Source organism: Carcharodon carcharias, chromosome 7 (assembly GCF_017639515.1).
Source record: "Carcharodon carcharias isolate sCarCar2 chromosome 7, sCarCar2.pri, whole genome shotgun sequence".
Classification (NCBI taxonomy): Eukaryota; Metazoa; Chordata; class Chondrichthyes; order Lamniformes; family Lamnidae; genus Carcharodon; species Carcharodon carcharias.
The window spans coordinates 18,255,169-18,274,342 of NC_054473.1; the positions used below are offsets into that span (position 1 = coordinate 18,255,169).

The 19,174-nt window shown below is 43.0% G+C and overlaps 2 long non-coding RNA genes across 2 annotated transcripts; one reads left to right on the forward strand and one right to left on the reverse strand.

Annotated features, from left to right (window-relative positions):
- The first annotated feature begins 7,558 nt into the window (after positions 1–7,558).
- LOC121279617 lies at positions 7,559–11,376 on the forward strand. The gene is made up of 3 exons (XR_005943448.1): positions 7,559–7,642; positions 8,785–9,122; positions 11,319–11,376. It is a non-coding gene; the product is annotated as an uncharacterized LOC121279617 (long non-coding RNA).
- Positions 11,377–14,835: 3,459 nt separating this feature from the next.
- Positions 14,836–17,028, reverse strand: LOC121280294. Its single transcript, XR_005943584.1, has 4 exons — positions 16,919–17,028; positions 15,864–16,078; positions 15,537–15,623; positions 14,836–15,087 (listed from the first exon to the last, which is right to left on the reverse strand). It is a non-coding gene; the product is annotated as an uncharacterized LOC121280294 (long non-coding RNA).
- Between the last annotated feature and the right edge of the window lie 2,146 nt (positions 17,029–19,174).

Sequence of the window (19,174 nt, forward strand, 5' to 3'; positions counted from 1 at the left end):
TGGTAGCACAACTACTGACTGGGCTGGCCCAGTCATAGACTGGGTCTGCAGCAGGTGGTGAGGGAACCAACAAGACAGAAAAACACACTTGACCTATTCTTTCCCAATCTACCTGTCGCAGACACATCTGTCCATGGTGGAGTCACCACAGCACAGTCCTTGTGGAGATAAAGTCCCATCTTCACATTCAGGATACTCCCCATCGTGTTGTGTGACACTACTGCCATGCTTAATGGATAGATTTCAAATAGATCTAGTGACTCAAAACTGGCCACTGTGGGCCTGCAGCAACTGCAGGACTGTATACAACCACAATCTATAACTTCAACTCCCAGCATATCTTCCTCTCTCCAATAACCATCAAGGTAGGGGATCAAACCTGGTTCAATGAAGAGTGCAGGGGGGCATGCCAGGAGCAGCACCGAGCATACCTAAAAATGAGGTGTCAGCCTGGTGAAGCTACAGCACAGAACTACTTGCATGCCAAACAGCGAAAGCAGCATGTAGGCTTTGATAGAGGTAAGCGATCCCATAGTCACGGATCAGATCTAAGCTCTGCAGTCCTGCCACATTGAGCCTTGAATGGTGGTGGAGGAGGCTCCACAAATATCCCCATCCTCAATGATGGGGGAGCCCAGCATAATCAGTGCAAAAGATAAGGTTGAAGCTTTTGCAACAATTTTCAGCCAGCAGTGCCGAGTGGATGATCCATCTTGGTCTCCTCCGGAGGTCCCCAGTATCACAGATACCAGTCTTCAGCCAATTCAATTCGCTCCACATGATATCAAGAAATGGCTGAAGGCACTGGATACTGTAAAGGCTATGGGCCATGACAATATTCTGGCAAGTACTGAAGTCTTGTGCTCCAGAACTAGCTGTGCCCTAAGCCAAGCTGTTCCAGTAAAGATATAACACTGACATCCAGCCGGCAATGTGGAAAATTGCCCAGGTATGTCCTGTACACAAAAAGCAGGACAAATCCAATCCAGCCAATTACCACCCCATTATTCTACTCTCGATCATCAGAAAAGTGATGGATGGGGTCATCAACAATGTTATCAAGCGGCACTTACTCAGCAATACCCTGCTCACTGACACTCAGTTTGGGTTCCACCAGGGTCATTCAGCTCCTGACCTCATACAGCCTTAGTCCAAGCAATGACAAAAGAGCTGAACTCAAGTGGTGAAGTGAGACTGACTGTCCCTGACACCAAGACAACATCAAAGAGCCCCAGCAAAACTGGAGTCAATGGGAATCAGGGGGAATAATCTCTGCTGGTTGGAGACATACCTAGCACAAGGAAGATGGCTGTGGTTGTTGGTGGTCAATCATCTCAGTCCCAGGACATCACTGCAGGAGTTCCTCAGGGTCGTGTCCTAGGCAGGGCAGAAGTGTAATGCGAAATTTTGAGGAGCAGGAGCTCTAAGAAAATGTGTTGGCCATATCATTTCTAAATCTATTATTACATTGTCTTCCTATGTATTAATCATTTGCTTCCCCAAATATCAGTAAAGCTCTGCTTTTTAAGTGAAAATATTAGTGTAGGTAGGCATTTTATTTTGAACCATGTGGTATTTTGAATCATTAGTCTTTAGCATAGCTAGAATTTCATTATGCAACAGTTTGATTATTTCATTCAAGCCTATTAAAAACATGAATTACAGAAAGCTTTACTTGTTTCTGACTGGGGGATAGTATATAGAGGGACCACTGCTTTTATTGATTTATATTAATAACCTACACCTGGGTGTACGTGCACAATTTCAAAATTTGAAGATGAAGCTGCACTTGGAAGTATTGTGAACTGTGAGGAGGATAGCAATAGACTTCAAGAGGATATAGACAGGCTGGGCTGACACACGGCAGGTGAAGTTTAATGTAGATAAGTGTGAAGTGATACATTTTGGTCAGAAGATTGAAAAGAGGTGACAGAAAATAAAGGATACAAATCTAAAGGAATTGCAGGAGCAGAGGGACCAGGATGTGTATGGGCATAAATTATTAAAGGTGGCAGGGCAAGTTGAAAAAGCAGTTAATAAATGATACTGAATCCTGGGTTTTATAAATAGGGACACCAAGTACAGAAGCAAGTAAATTATGAACCTTCATAAAACACTGGCTCAGCCTCAACTGGAAGGGTATGAAGGTTTTAGAAAGGGTGCAGAAAAGATTTACGAGAATGATTCTAAGGATGAGAGACTTCAATTATGTGGATAGATTGGTGAAGATGGGTCGGTTCTCTTTGAATAAAAAAAGGTTGAGCGGTTCGTTAGATGTGTTCAAAATCATGAGGGGTCTGGATAGAGTAAATGGGGAGAAACTGTTCCCATCAGCGTAAGGTCAAGGACCCTAAGATGATGAACAAAAGAACCAGAGATGACATGAGGAAAAACTTCTTTATGCAACAAGTGGTTTGGATCCGGAATGCACTGCCTGAGCCTGGAGACAGATTCAAATGTGGTTTTCAAAAGGGAACTGGATAATTTTCTGAAGAGAAAAGATTTTACAGGGCTACAGGGAAAAGGTGGAGGAGTGGGACTAGCTGATTTGCTATTGCAGAGAACTGACACAGAGACAATGTGCTGAATAGCCTCCTTCTGTGCTGTAACAATTCTATGATTGCAGTTTAGGTACATTCAATAAAACGTGATAAACACAGGAGGAAGAAAGAAGCTGAAGTGATAGTGTAATCAAGAAAAGTGGGAAGAGGCTTGTGTGGAAAATAAACAGCAACATAGATGAGGTGGGCCAAATGGCCTGTTTCTGTGCTATAAATTCCGTGTAAAGCTGCCAGCAAGGAATACAAACATTATACTGTGTTTCACATCACCAGGCCACCACAGCCAAGGAATTAATGTTCAGTAGGCAAAAGCCGCAGGGTGTTTGGGGATATTGATGCTGTTTTAGATCCCAGGAACCTTGATCTTCAAAGACCCTGAAACGCCTGTTTATGAGAGAGCTGTGTGCAAGGGGTTGTAAGGTCTGTAATTTTTTTCAGGCCTGAACTCAAACTTGAGAAACTTGTGGCCAAACTTGCCCTTGCACACCCACATAATAATGCAGCTCAAACTCACTCAACATGGTCCTTGCTCCGGCCGCCTCTGTGTCACAAGTCACGCACTCCCATGTGGTTACAAGAGGATTTGTCTCCAGTTCTGGTTGTTGCCATCAATAAGCCAAATCCCTCTGCATGTATTACTCCTGGAAACAAGTAGCTTCAATATTGGAGGCATAAGTGAGGATTAAAATCAACACCAATCTTACAGGTTGAATGTCCAGTCAGATAATTAATGGAGTGGATTTCACTGAGAATTACCCCAACTACCCCTTCCACACCAACCCGCTCCAACCTCCTTCCCACCCCTGACCCCAACATCCCCAACACCCCCTATGCCCTTCTCCCCAGCCCCTCTCCACCCATATCATTCCAATCTTTGTTCTAAAATTTGTCAATGTGAAATCTCCAATCTATTATCCGCATTTACAACAGTGACTATACTCTAAAGGAACATATCGAGTGCTTTGGGACATCCTGGGATTGTGAACAGTGCTAATAGAAATGCCCTTTTTTTTATATAAAGGTAGCCTCTGGTATGGCCATAAAACTGAGGGAGGGAGGAGCATGCCACAGTCCAGCCCCATTTGGACTTGGTGACAGCGCCCCCACTCGTGTAATGTTTGACAACATGGAGGTCAGTTCAATCTAACACATCAGGCAGCTTTTAACATTTCTCACCATGATTCTGCTGAGGGCAACAGAGAGGAAACTCTGAAAGGAGAAAGGGATGAGTTTATCAAATGGCAAGAGAGGGAGTGGGTAAAAAAACAGTTCGGACCAGTACCCTTAGTTCCTGGTTTTTACTGGTGTTCCATTTCAAGGTATATAAGACCAGTTCGTGCCAGTATTCTTATTTCCCAGATTTTACTGGTTTTTCAATCTGTGGGAAGAGCCCGGAGAAGCAGCAAAAGCTGGGCAACAGGTTTTCCAGTGAGTGATCTGGATAAACCCCAAACTTTGGAAAGCCGGTACTCACTGCTGCTCAAAGTTTCAACCTCGAGCTATATCCGAAAGCTGCACTAGTTCAGCCAGTCTTCAAGGGTTTGTCGTGAAAGAACTTTGTTCGCCCACCCCAGCCTGGTTCCCCTTCAGTTGCCAATACCCAGCCCAAGTCCCGCTTCAACCCACCCCCCATTTCATCCCCATACCTGACCGAATCCTATTTAAACTTTGTGATCTGCTGTCGGAGTTTTTTTAAAGCTCCGCCAATGCTCCTGTGAAAGCCATTGCGTCAATTTCTCCCTGGCAGAAGCTGCAAAACTCAGTTTAGACACACCATTGCCCCTCCCACCCCCACTCACTACCCCCCACCACCCCCTCCACACCGGCCAACACCTTCACCCTTCCCTGCTCCCCAAACTCCCCAGCCTCCTCTGCAACAGCGCAGCAACAAGTGAAACTGACCTGACAGACCGGCTTCAAAAAACCGGAGCTCTCAGCCCAGATTTTTTTTAAAGCCGGTCTGTCAGGTCCTGAGCTCTGGCTGCTCCATGTGGAAGATGAGACGTCCGTTTAAAACATCAAGCCTGGGCCCCCATAGTACCCCCACTGCCCCTCCGGCCCCGGTATTTGGAAACGTCCGCAACCCCCTTTCCCAGACCCTGGTTGGAGGTGCCAGAGTGGCAGCACTAAACCCCAGACCCTAGGCCCAACCATCGTCAGCTACTTCATCAATGACCTTCCCTCCATTATAAGGTCAGAAGTGGGGATGTTCGCTGATGATCACACAATGTTCAGCACCATTCCCGACCCCGCAGACACTGAAGCAGTCCATGCTCATATGCAGCAAGATCTGGACAAAATTCAGGCTTAGGCTGACAAGTGGCAAGTAACATTCACACCGGGCAATGGCCATCTCCAACGAGAGATAATCCAACTATCTCCCATTAACATTCAATGGCATTATCATCACCAAATCCCCCACTATCAACATGCTGTGGGTTACCATTGACCAGAAACTGAACTGGACTAGCCATATAAATACTGCGGTTACAAGAGGTCAGAGGCTGGGAATTCTGCAGAGAGTAACTCTCCTCCTGACTCTGCAGAGCTTTCCACCATCTACAAGACACAAGTCAGGAGTGTGATGGAATAATTTCCACTTGCCTGGATGAGTGCAGCTCCCACAGCACTCAAGAAGTTTGACACCATGCAAGATAAAGCAGCCTGCTTGATTAACACCCCATCCACTACCTTCAACAACCATTCCCTGCACCACTGATGCACAGTGGCAGCAGTGTGTAACATCTACAAGATGCACTGCAGCAACTCACCAAGGCTCCTTCAACACCACCTTCCAAACCCACGACCTCTACCACCTAGAACGACAAAAGCAGCAGATGCATGGGAACACCACCATCTGCAAGTTCTTCTCCAAGGCACAGGTCATCCTATTTTGGAACTATTTCCCCATTCCTTCACTGTCACTGGATCAAAATCCTGGAACTCCCTCCCGAACAGCACTGTGGGTGTACCTACATCACTTGGACTGCAGCAGTTCAAGAAGACAGTTCACCACCAACTTCTCAAGGGCAATTAGGGATGGACAATAAATGCTGGCCTAGCCATCGATGTCCATATCCTGTGAAAGATTTTTTAAAATTGTTCTTGTAGAGAACCAGCATGCGTTTGACAGGCCAAATGGTCTCCTTCTGTGCTGTAACCATTCTACAATCTAAAGGTGGGCAAATGAAGTTGAGCTGCAAACCAGCCAAGATTTCATTAAATGGTGGAGCAGATCTGAGTGGCTGAATGGCTTTCTGTACCTAATTTTGCTATGTTCCTCTTGTTCCATGGCCAGTGGGTAGCCAATATTACTGACACATAAGCCAGGCTGTTAATTGTGTGTAAATTGTGGTTAAATATGGAGAGAATTGAATGGGTTGTTACTTGAGCACATATAAAGAGACACTTGCTGACACTGTAGTCTGGTTGAGTTAGGAGGTGTATATTTGTCAGATTTCATTCTATGAATAAATCTAAACAGAGTAAATATTGGCTTTTGTTTCATCCCTCACCAATTAGCTTTCTGGAGTTTAACATAGACCAAACCATCAATAACTTCAGTATCCTCCGTAATTATTCTAAGCTAACATATACTTATAAATTCCTACCTCTACAATTTGAAAATATCAAGTAATCTGCCAACTACATTAAACAGTCAGGAATTCATGAGAGTGGCTTCAATGCCAACATAAAGGACATTACAGTTATACAAGAGGTGGAGGTTTGCCCCCCGACTTGAGGGTAAATTTTCTGCTTGTGTGTTCCCCATACAGAAGCTTGCCCACTGGTAGCACAAACCAGGAAATCACACACAAGCAGCTATTATCCACAAACTGTAAGTTTGGAAGGCTGTGTCCAACAGTTCCTCAGTACACTGTCCCAAGCAGGCAAAACTCCAAATCACGGGCACATAAGGGGAACATTCACCCTTTAGTGTTTTGTTTATCTTAGAACTCAAATTCCCCTGACTTTCACTTGGACTGTTTCCTTGCTCAATGAAGATGATTTTCCTGCGTGTGATTGGCGGAACAGCCAGCCAATCACTTGAACCGGTGATGAAGAGGCAATGCCATGATGACATTGTTGGCACATGCTGGATGTTGCTAACTGTATTTTGGAACATTTTGATGGACTCGAGAATTGTTGGGTACGGTGAACAGGGGAGTTGTTTGGTGTATTGCTGCTGTTCACCGAGCATTTGCTGGTAGGGTGTAGAGTTCTTGAATGTGATTTTGAGGATTTCTACAACAAACATTTATTTAAATAATGTGTTACAAAAATTATATCCAGTCTCTTTTCCTACATTGTGCCAAACAGTGTACAAAGAGAAAGAGAGTGGGAGAGAGAGAGAGAGAGAGAGAAAGAAAAAAAAAATACTTGTAGAAACAAGCTACAACAAGCTCCCACAATCAGATTTATCCCTGGCTGCCTACTTAAAAGGTGCATCCCAGCACAATACGGAGAGGTATCTGCTGCCTCATCCCAATTACTCTTTTTGTGCCCTGTCAATCTTTCAGTGATTATTAGCTTTATATTCCTCATCAAACCATGTTTTGAGAAAGGAAAAACTTGCATTTATAAAGCACTTCACTTTACACCATAGCCACGAATTAAGTGTGTAGTCACATTTTATACAGGAGAGATGATGGAGATGAAGACCAATCCAAACTGTTTTTACCTTTCAGCTCTGAATCACTTGAACCCGTCAAATGGAATACGGCCCTGTAACCATTCCTGATGTCTCCTCTTTAATACGCAAACCTTCTCAACTCTTTAATTAAGCTGGAGTTTGCAACTGACTCCCCAAGATCCATTGTTCCATGTATAATTACAGTACAATGTTTTTTATTAATATTCTGCGCTTGCCTGAGTGCTTGTATGTTATGTTGTTCTGAACAAAAGTTTGATTGTTACAGCCGAAAGGTTAATTTGCATTTGTCATGGGCGTCATTAATGCTTATAATAAGACAAAGAAACAAATTAAAATAGCAGCCGGACAGAACTGTTCAGAAAACTGTGAGGAGAAATCATCAAATTGATGCTTTATAACTATCAGCTTTTGAAGAGAACACGCTTTGGTGAGTACTGTACGAGTAAGTATTGGTGTTGTAGAAATTCACACTGAGTCTGTGTGAAGGGAGAAGTTGTTTTTACATTATTTATTTTTTAAAATTTGTTATTTCTTTCCCTTAATATTTAAAGCTTTCCCTTTCTCATGTTGCCTCTCTGATAAAGATGACAGGCAGCTCTGTCCTAGGTTCCTGCTTGTGCCGTCCAATAAGCAATATTACATGTTTAAATATTGAGTCCCATACATTGATGTGGCTTATCTTGTCACACAGTGCCATTATTCTCCCCACGTATTCAAGTCTCTCCATGGCCTTGCCATTCCCTAGCTCTATAATCTCTTCCAATCCTACAACCCTCCGGGATCTCCTCCAATTCTGGCCTCTTGAGCACCCCCAATTTTAATTGCTCCACTATGGGTTGGTGTGCCTTCAGTAGCCTAGGCCCCTGAGCTCTGGAATTCCCTCGCTGAACATCGACACCTCTCTTTCCTCCTTTAACACACTCCTGGTAGGAAAGTCTACATCAGACCAGCGGGAATCATTCAAAAAGGAGATAGTGACAGTTCAGGACCAACATGTTCCCGTAAAGGTTAAGGGCAGGATCAACAAGTCCAGGGAATCCTGGATGTCAAGGGATAAAGAGGATTAAATAAGGGGAAAAAAAGGAGGCTTATGGCAGATACAGAGGGCTGAAAACAGGGACTATAGAAAGTGTAAGTGGATACCTACAATTAGGAGAGCGAAAGGGGGCATGAAAAAACACTGGCTGGCAAGGTAAATGAAAATCCCATGACATTTTATAAATATGTTAAGGACAAGAGGATAACTAGGGAAAGAGTAGGGCCCATTAGAGACCATCTGTCATCATATCTCTTTATGTGGCTGGATGTCAAATTTTGTTTGATAACACCCTTGCACAGTGCAGATGCGTATAAATGCAAGTTGTTGTTGTCTGCTATCAGGAAATGTGTTTAAGCATCTCTTCCTCATAATATTGAACACATCCAGGTGTTTAGTTAGAGTAAAATTGGCGAAGGCCAGGGAACACTTAACGCAGTAAAAAAGGTACAACAGGTATGTTTTGGGAGGACATTGAGGGGATTAACAGAGAGAAAAGCAGAATATAACTTATAAATGTCCATTTGTCACAGATTTCGCAGAAGCCAACTGACAGCCATAAGATCGTGAGGTAACAGCCTCTGTGTTCAAAAGTCTGATAATCAAACCATGTCAAATCCTAATCTTGGAGATATATCACAACCAGAGACAAAGAGCAATGTTGTCGCTGGGAGCGCGAATGAAGGAGAACCAGTTTACTCAAACATACAGGGAGGCACCAAAAGGGTAGAGCACGTAGATTTGAAAGAAAATCCTGCTGCTCCCATTCAGCCACACAAATGCCTGACAGACATCAGCTTAATAAAACCTACTTCGGATGTTGTCACTGTACCTGGAAGAACACAGTTACTGCAGAATGTGGATAATTTGGGTAAAGATGTTTTTTTTTGCATTTGTACTAATTCTCATTATCCTTCTTTCATTTTAGTTTTCCACAGGTAGTCCTGCTCTGTGCTATATACCAAGACGACAAGTGTAGATGAAATGCTTGCTCCTAGGTATCTGCCAGTGCCGCCATACAATCGGCTGGTATGAGCCTAGCCATTCTCCAGTGCCCCTCCTTGACCATGTAGTAACAGAGGATACATCTCAGGAAACCATTGGATAAATATTGCATTCAGTTTCTTTTAGCTTTACAGCACACAAAGTGGTTGGGTGGTGGTTGGCACCGTGTTCTTATTTTGCTGATTTGTGGCATTATGCTCACACCGTGGCATTCTGTGACCATAGGACTTGGCATCATGTCCTCATACAGAGGCAGTATTCGGCATCAAGGACACAATGTGGTGCCAGGGGTAGAATTAGGTTTCTGACACCCTCCCCAAAACCCCAGAAAAACATTTCATTCACTCCTGAAGAAAAACACAGACGGTGTTTTATTTTCTACTGTTTTTGACCATTTAAAATTTTTTTATCCTGGCCACTCTGCCTGCCATTCTCATCAACAAGGATTTCGCTTATGAATATCACAAAATGTTTTGAAATTATAATGTGTAAGTCTGCACATTTATTTCTAGATACATATAAAACCTATCAACAGATAAGACTGTTCAGCAGCTGAGATAAATGTAAAATGCTTATTTTCCTGCTCCATTAAGTCTAGAGTCACAGAAGGAAACCAATCAGCTGTCTAGAACCCACAGTCTGGAATCCCCTCCTAGCCCCTATCTCTTCACCTGCCACTCTTCATTCAAGACTCTCTTTCATACCCACCTCTTTGACCAAGCTTTTGATCACCTTTACTAATATCTCTTGTTTGGCTCAGTGGCTACTTTCTCTCATTACACAGCTACGAAGTGCCTTGAGACAATTTTTGGCCTCTAAGGTGCCATTTGTGTGAGTTGTTGTTGTGTATTCCCGGCTGATCTCTGGATACAGAGCTGTTTTTTGAGCGAGACTTCAATGACACCAATGGGGCAGATTTTTCTGTTCTTGTGCCTTGGTACATTGGATTGCCTTGATGTTGCACAGAGAAAGGAAGCAGGCAGAGAGGGTCCCAGGGTGGTAATGCAGCCTGACCACTTTTCAATTCATTATTATGGTATTGAAACTCTTAGGATTTGAAAGCAATCAGACCTTATTCCATCACAGAACTGGGGAAAGGAGACCTTAGGGCATACTGGCACTTGCAGTCTGTGGACATATCAAATGGGGGATCAAACATATCACCACAGCAAGGGCAGCACATTTCAAAAGTTAATCACCCAAAGCTGACCTGTAGATTTTCTTCTTTGTCAGTGAAGGTGCACAATGTGGGATAATTTCCCAGGGAAGTGTGGAGAAAATATAAATAGTTGGTTGGTTGGTTTGCAGATAGATAGGTAAGGTAGGTGTGTGAGTAGGTATGTAGGCAGGTAGGTGTATGGGGCGTGTATGTAGATAGATAGGTGGGTGGATTGTAGGTAGATACATAGGTAGGCAGGTACATAGGTAAATGTGTTGAGGGGTAGGTAGATACATAGGTAGGTAGATAGGTTGGTGGGTAGGTAGGTGTGTAGATAATTGCTTTATTGAAAAATCATCATGGCGGCAGATGCCGAATTGTGATGACAATACAAATAACATAAGTAATCATAATTCAAAATAAATAAAACAATTAAACATTGCACAATTATGATATCAGCATACAAATACTTACAATATGTTGCAAAATGCAGGTCTCCTTAATTTACATAATCGAAATGAAAGGTCTACTGCACTCTGCATTTTGTATTAAAGTCCATAGGTCATGTGTTGTCAGGTTGAGTTCATTAAATTTTTAATCATTTACACACTACAGAGTATTTATGAACTTTATAAGGTAGGGGCTTGGGCTGTCTCAGTTTATTGTGGAAAGGTGTCTTTTTCTCCTTAATTCCATTGCACATAAAAAAAATGTATTAATAAATATTACTGTTCAATATCAGGTAGAAAAGATTACTTCTAAACTTAGAATCAGGCTTCAGCTACTACACAATGCATTACACTCCTGTTCTTAAAACCCTCAAAGATGCCATCCTATTTTCCCCGGTCCTTGAGCTTTGGTGCACTCTCATTTACTGGTGCTTTTGAATTTTCTTGCTTCCAGGTCTCCCAAGATCAAGATGCATTTCAAATTCAATTGATGAAGGGGGAATGGAAAGCACATCCATGAACAATTTTAGATTTGTGAGTATCTGTTATCTTCCTTGATTTCACAGCAAATGTAAAGAATACGTGCCCTGTTCATCCTATGCTTCTCCATATATAGTGCAGCAGATTTTGGTGCCTACAATAAATTGGAGTTTATTTATTTGAGATTAAACTTCCCACCCATCACCAACTTGCATCTGATTTTTCTGCCATTGCTCGCCTTTTCTGACTCATTCTGCTGTATATTCAATGGGTGCCTCAGATGCTAATTACTAAGATAGTCTCAGTGAAATTCTCAATTTTGAGTCAGTAGTTTATTGATTTAAGTCCCAATTCAGCACATAACCTAGACTGAAGTATCGGTGCAGCGATGAACGAGCACTAGACCGTCAGAGGTGCTGTCTTTTGTTATATTAAACCCCATCTTGCCCTCTCAAGTGGACATAAAAGACCCCAAGGCACTACTCGAAGAACAGATAGGTTTTCCCAATTGTCCTTCAGCCAATATAATTAAAGCAGATTAGCTGATCATTATCACATTATTGTTGTTTGTGGAACCTTACTGTGCAGAAATTAGCCCGGTTTCCTGCATTACAACACTTCAAAGGTACCATATTCCTAAAGCTTGTAGTAGCATCCTGAGGTCATGAAAGTACTATATAAATGTGCTATATTTTTCTTTGCTTGTAGCTTTTCAACCAAGTTTTCCTTGTGCGTGCGCACGCGCACGTGTGTGTGTGTGTGTGTATCAGGACAGTTGGTGTCAGTAGGCTCTACAAATATCAGATACATATTAAGCCCAATTTTGGCTTCACTTGACATATACACTGTTTTCACATGTATGTTGACAATACCCAGCTCCACCTCAACACCACCTCTCACGACTCCTCTGCTGTTGCTAAATTATCAAATCGCTTCCAACTAAATATTAAGACTGAAGCCATTGTTTTGAATTGCGGCTCCAAACTCCATTCCCTAGCTACTGACTGTTCCCTCTTCTTGGCAACTGTCAGAGGCTAAAACATTCTGTTCACAAGTTTGGTGCCATATTTGACCCAGAGATGCACCATCATTAAAGTTGCCTTTATCCGCCTTGGTAACATCGCCTTACTTTGCTCCTGCCTCAGCTCACCTGGTGCTGAAACTCTCACATGTCTTTGTGATCTCAAGATTTGACTATTCCAACAAACTCCAGACTGGTCTCCCGCATTCTACCCTTGGCAAATTTGAGATCATGCTGCCAGTGTCCTAAATTGCACCGAGTCCCATTGGCCAATCACTTGTGTTCGCTGATCTACGTTGGCTTTCAGTCCAGCAACATCCTGATTTTAAAATTCGCAATCTTGCTTTCAAATCCCTCTATGTCCTCACGTCTCTTAGTCTTAAACTGTGCTCTCCTAATTCGGACCGTTTCAGCATCCCCAATTTTAATCACTCCACTATTGGTAGCCATGCCTTCAGTTGCCTAGGTTCTAAACTTTGAAATTCCCTCCCTACCTCCCATGCTTCCTTCAAGACATGCCTTAAAATCCACTTCTTTGACCAAGCTTTGGTCATAACCTAACATCTTATGTGGCTCGGTCTCATTTTGTTTTATGATGCCTCTGTGAAGCACCTCAGGACATTTCACCAGATTTGTATAGCATCTTTAATGAAAGCTCTTGTGCACATTTCCCCAGCCCAAAATCACTCAAGATCAGAGCCTTTGCTATTACCTAAGCAGAAGTTGGTTTAGATACTACGCCATGCAGTAGTTTTCTAAAAATAATTTTCAATATATTTTCCTCTTCTCTATATACTGCCCCTTCTCCAAATCCAAGTATTGCACCCCAACATCTCAATTAATACCGATCCTTTTTCTAAGCCCAAATAAGTAGCTGAGGAGGGATTCCCTCTCATCTCATTCTCTGCAATAGGAGGAACAAAAGTGGGAACTTACTATGTGGGAGAATCTTGCACTCGCATAGGCACAACCAAGACAGATGGCAGCCAATGAGACAGGTGAGGAATTCTCCCATTCAACCAGCCTGATCAAACTGCAGGATCTCACCTTGTGCCTGTGACAATCAAACTGAAATGTGCAGATGGGCAACTCGGACACACAGCACATGCATGTGAGGGATGTAATTTAATAAATGGAGATCTGCTTGATTACCTGTGGCTCATGTGATCCAAAATATATACATCAGCAATCCAGAGACAATTGGATCATGGATTCATGTCTCAGAAACAAAAGGTATTCACATTTTGTCCACTACTTCTTTTCCAGATAATCAATCAGCTGCTACAGGCCAGAAGGAAACCTGCTGGCAAGTATTGAAGCAATTTTTTTTAGAAGTTCCCCTTAGGTATCAGGTACCTTCCTAAGACCATGCCCAAGTTGATACTCTCCACATGGAAGCCTGAGCACGGGAAGCATAGGTTTAGATCACGTGAAGTTATCACAGCCGAGACTAATCCTGTCCTCGCTGAAGTTTTTTTTATTCTTCACAGTATGTGGGCTTGCTGATAAGACCAGCATTTATTGCTCATCCCTAACTGCATTCAAGGAGGTGGTAATTAGCCATTATCTTGAATACAGCTGAATGACTTGGTAGACCATTTCATGGGGAGACTATGGCATAGTGGTAATGTCACTGAATAGTAATCCAGAGGCCAGGCTAAGGCTCTTTGAAGTTTGAAGCAAGAAAATCTGTATCCAAATCACAGGATAAATTTTTTTAAGTAATTTTTATTATTTTTTTTCTTTTGCAGAATTTAATGAGCGTGTTCCAAAGCCAAAAGGCCCACGAGCTCCACCAGCAGCATGGGGCAAACCTGCAAACTGAACAGTGCTCCAAAGCCAAAAGGCCCACGAACTCCACCAGCAGCATGGGGCAAACCTGCAAACTTAGCAACACGAATCCTGACAATCTGTACTGAGTAGTGTTGAAAAATGAGACATGCTGTCAAAGCTTTTTGTCTTGCACTCATCAGGACAGATTCACAAGAGTACCAATTGTAAGGGGAACAACAATTTATGCTCCATCAGAAGTATGCTGATTGGTTGGCAAGTGGACTGATTGGTAGAGGTGTTGCCATGGAGAATTCACCACAAAACAGTTAACTGCCAAGCTGCCCTGATTAGTGCAAAATGAAAAGTTTCAACAGCATGCCAAGCAATGATCGGTAGTGACTTCAGTAAATCATTGGACCTCTTTTGAGTATATTTTATAAAAATTATAAGCAGTTACTGACATAGGCTGACCATTCATCCATCTGTGGCCGTAGGTGGCCTCTTGTACATTAAAAATTCTGTTTGTTTGAAATCTCAAATTTTGTGGCTTTATTCTCTTAGGAAGTAAACAGCATTTCAAAATTCATCTACTTTGGCAAAAAAAGTTACCGGTCCCTAAACGGACCATAAGTTTTCTTCTTGGAATCTTTCTCGATCAGCAATGCAATGCATTGAAAAATACCAGGAAAAGAATTACTTAAATAATATCTGAATTTTATTAAAAAATTGTCCAAAAGATTTTTCCACAACACCAGCTTAAAACGATAAAAACCCAAATCCCCATCAGTTCTTAGTCAACTTGCATTGGAGCTATGTGAACCAATTATATACTGTTCCCATTTGTCCCTTTTTTTGAGTGGCTCGTATTTGTGCATCAGCTTTGGGGTGATTGAGCTCAGATTCGTTCAATCTGGCACTCCATTTGTCCAATGGCGCTGTCTCACGAACCCTGGAAAGATAACACATGCAGTTACTTGGTAAAATTACAAGAGATTGGAGTTCATCTTTGAATGAGCATAACATTGGGTTGAAAGGTTTTAAAGCAAGCTCACTAGCGGCTGACTACATTTTATGGTGAATGCAATCATGGGAAAATACATATAATGCTGAAATTCCAGGCCTTACAAGCTCTCTCAAGTGTGTTGGATGTCCTGTCCTTCATCATAATTTTAGCAATGCTTAGAGTTTTGTTGATACCTCAACTGCTCAGTCCCAAAACTGTGTGTTTATTTCACCACCTAGCTGTAGGTATTCTCTACATGCAATAAAGGTACTTGCTTTTATATGCCTGATTACTGGTAAACAAATATTTACAGCTTGAATAGCCTTGATGTTGTATCATTTCAGTGAGACCCATGTTTACATCAGAGAGGGAGAGGTGGTTCTATACGTACTTACCTTGGTTTCACTCCTGCTCTGTGTCATCATTATCCTCCAAGAAAGCAACAAGATCCTGCAGGAACTGCAACATTTGAGTAGTAAGAACTACAATGGAAAGAGAAAATCATACATTACTTTGATCATTTAGCTGTAAGCCAGAGCTAGAAATTCAGAAGGTGTGGGGGAAACACAGTATTAATGATGCGTTTTTTATTTTTTCTCAGGTTAGGGATAGCTAATGACAAGTTAACACAACACATCATAATTTGCAGGACTACAACAATCACAGTCAGTAGTGGAGGCCACTGACTTGTGGAGTGCAGCACGGAACAGAGAATTCCTTACCTAGTTTGTTATTCAACTGACATGTTCTTCACTTGGCTATGCAGTTCACATAGACCTGATGTCTCCGAAATTCTGCACGTAGAAATTTGTTCTCCAATCTCAGCCTTTCTGCTTCACCCCGTGCTCCGAGGGCCGAGTGTGCTTCACCATAGCCACCTGACACGGCTTATTAAACCTTGGCATATCTGGAGCTGGGTAGAGTGGTATGGCTTCACCTGTAAAGAACAGATTGCAGAATAAGTTTGAGTACTTTAGAAAATACACAATGCAGACGTGTGCTCTTAAACAATCCCCTCACGCTTAATAGAAGTAGATTTGAATCCAAGCTAGCTGGTTGAGATTTTTTTTTGAAAAATATACTTTATTCATAAAAGAATCTGGAAGAACATTACAAAGCACTTCTAAATCGCCATCACAAAAGGTACAATCAGATACAACTTTTACACATGGATCACGAGGTGCTTCAATGCAATCAATGAATATTACAATCATTTCAATATGGTCATTGCAGGCAATCAGACAGCGCAATGGTATTGGAGTTACCAACATACATCATGTTGTACTCTGAGGTGCTTCAATACAATTAGTATTCAACGCATACATTCACTGTGAGCCTTACAGCCCGAGGGGTCTAAACAGTTCCCAGTCCCTCAGTGCACGGTGACAGAAAGGTCTTAGACAGCGACCTTTCCCCATTGCGCCTTTGCTCCACCTGCCCCAAGCTTTAGTGCGTCCCTCAGCACCTAGTCCTGGACCTTGGAATGTGCCAGTCTGCAACATTCGGTCAGGGACAACTCTTTGCACTGGAAGACCAACAAGTTTGCCACTGCGCTACGATACGCTGCAAGATGGTGTGTGTGGCAGTGCCCAGTGGCTGAGGCTTTATGTCTTGGCCGGGATTTCAATCCTCCCAACATTACAGCCCCAATGTACTGGCGAGCTCCCGGTCCCGCTGAACACTCGCTTTTTTCCGCGAAACTCTAAACCACAGACGCTGGGGGACGCAATCGGTGGCTATAATTCTTCGAAGCGGCGCCACAACGATCGAGACTTACCCAATTACCTAGAAAGCGCCTCTACCTCCCGCTTGGCCTCTTTCCGCAGCTAACACCGACAAAATGGCGCCGGCTCCGCGTCCGATCGCAACCAAAGCCGCCGCGCTGCACGCCGGGAGAAAGGAGGTCCCGCCCATTTCTCTTCGACGGGCGGCGAGGGCGCCGCGCTGCACGCCGGGAAGAGAGGAGGTCCGCCCATTCCCTTCGACGCGCGGTGGGCGGTGAGGGCGACGCGCTGCACGCCGGGAAGCGTGGATGTCCGCCCATTCCCTTCGACGCTCGGTGGGCGGTGAGGGCGACGCGCTGCCTGCCGGGAGAGGGAAGGTCAGCCCGTTTCCGGTCAACGCGCTGCACGTGGGAAGAGGAGGTGGAGGGGAAGCCTGCATATTTGAGTGTCCCGAAGAAGAAAACGGCTTGAAAACAGAAAATGCTGGAACAACTCAGTAGTTCAGACAGCATCTGTGGAGGGAGAAACAGAATTAACGTTTCGAGTCTGTATGACCCCCCTTCAGGGCTGAGAAAAGAAAATGGCTGGCTGGGAATGATTTGGGTCAAGTTGGTGGCAGTTGTTGTCCTGTGTTTGAGGGTCACAATGCTGCCGCTTCACAGCAATTCAAGCATTGAGAAAACCCTCCAGCCTGCCCTTGTTGCAGCAAGGTCCTTCCTCAAATGATTGTTGCCTCCACCATTGTCTGCAAGTCCTTTCCAAATTAAGTCCATAATTATTTTCCTGAAGGAGAATTCCCAGATATCTTAAAATTTTGGTGCATTGGAGTGGAACAAAGTCTGGAATATTTTACCACTTGTGTGGACCTCCTTCTTAGGCAGCCCCTCAGGATTGAGGATGACTTCCCTCCACAGTTTGGTGGGTTCTGAGATGGCTGAAAGTCCAGTGCACCAACTGCCACATACAGGTTGTGCTTGACGGGCTGGGCAGATGAAGTACTTGGAGGTTTTTACACTCTGACGCCTCAACTTCACCTCTGTCTTCTCCCAATAAAGGCTCTTGATGTACTCTGAGTCTTCAGTCGGTCACAATTAGCCAGGGATTCCCACAAGTTGACAGGCATGTTTCATGTCCTCAGGGATGTTTTGAGGACATCCATAAAGTGTTTTTCTGTTGTCCTGTGAGCCTCCTGCCATGGCCAAGTTCTGAGTAGAAAGTTGTTTCTGGTGTCAGACATATGAACAACATGTCCAATAGATCTTATCTTGATACCTCTTTATCATTCAACTATATCAGAGTTTCTACGAAAACCCTTTAGCAGCCATAAAGAGAAAAATGTTTGTTGCATATACCCCAGTAATTCTCACTCATAATTCGAGACACAAACTCTTAAAAATCAAGAGATTCTGTTCACAAATCATAAGTTGTTTTCCTTGTTGCTTCGAAACACACAACTTTTACCATCTAGCTGAACAAGGGCACCACTGGGAAATATATCATTGTTTCTTCACTGTCTTTGTGTCAAAAATCTAGAACTTATTCCCTGTCAGAATTTTTGGTAATTGCAGAACTCAGGCCTCAGCTGCTGTATGCTGGGCAGGGAGATCAGAGGGTGCTTCATCATATTAATGCATTTATATATATCAGTCTGTTTAGATTGATGCATCTCTTTTAGGCTTTAATGAAGTGGGCTGTAACTTTTTAATGCCTTTACAAGGACTTATTTGATAATTATCAATGTACTTACATCTGTGTGTTTTGTTATAACCACAGCTAGTGTTACTTGCTGCACAAACCAAATCCCAGAGGGAACCTTGGCTTAAGGACCACAACGTTTTTTTGTATTCTAATAGCGAGAAGAAGACACACCAATCTCAGCAGTAAGAGGTCCAGTAACACCTTTTGGGTTTTTAAAAATTAAAAGTAAAAGTTTTATTAACCAAAAGAAAACTTAGCAAAAGAAAACTAAGCACACAAGTTTACAGTTACACAATTAAGTTAAGTCTTACAAAACATTCTCCCAAAACTCTCTACTTGATCAAATCCGTAAGTAAACCCTAGAACCCCTCTCCCTAACAGCACTGTGGGTGTACCTACACCACATGGACATCAGTGGTTCAAGAAGGCAGCTCACCACCACCTCAAGGGCAACTAGGGATGTGCAATAAATGCTGGACCAACCAGCGAAGCCCATATCCCATGAATGAATTAAAAAACACTTTCCAGGCAGCACTCCCTTATAGATATTTAAATATGAAATTCAGTAATATCAATAAAGGTGTACCACATGATCTTTACCCTTTTCCACT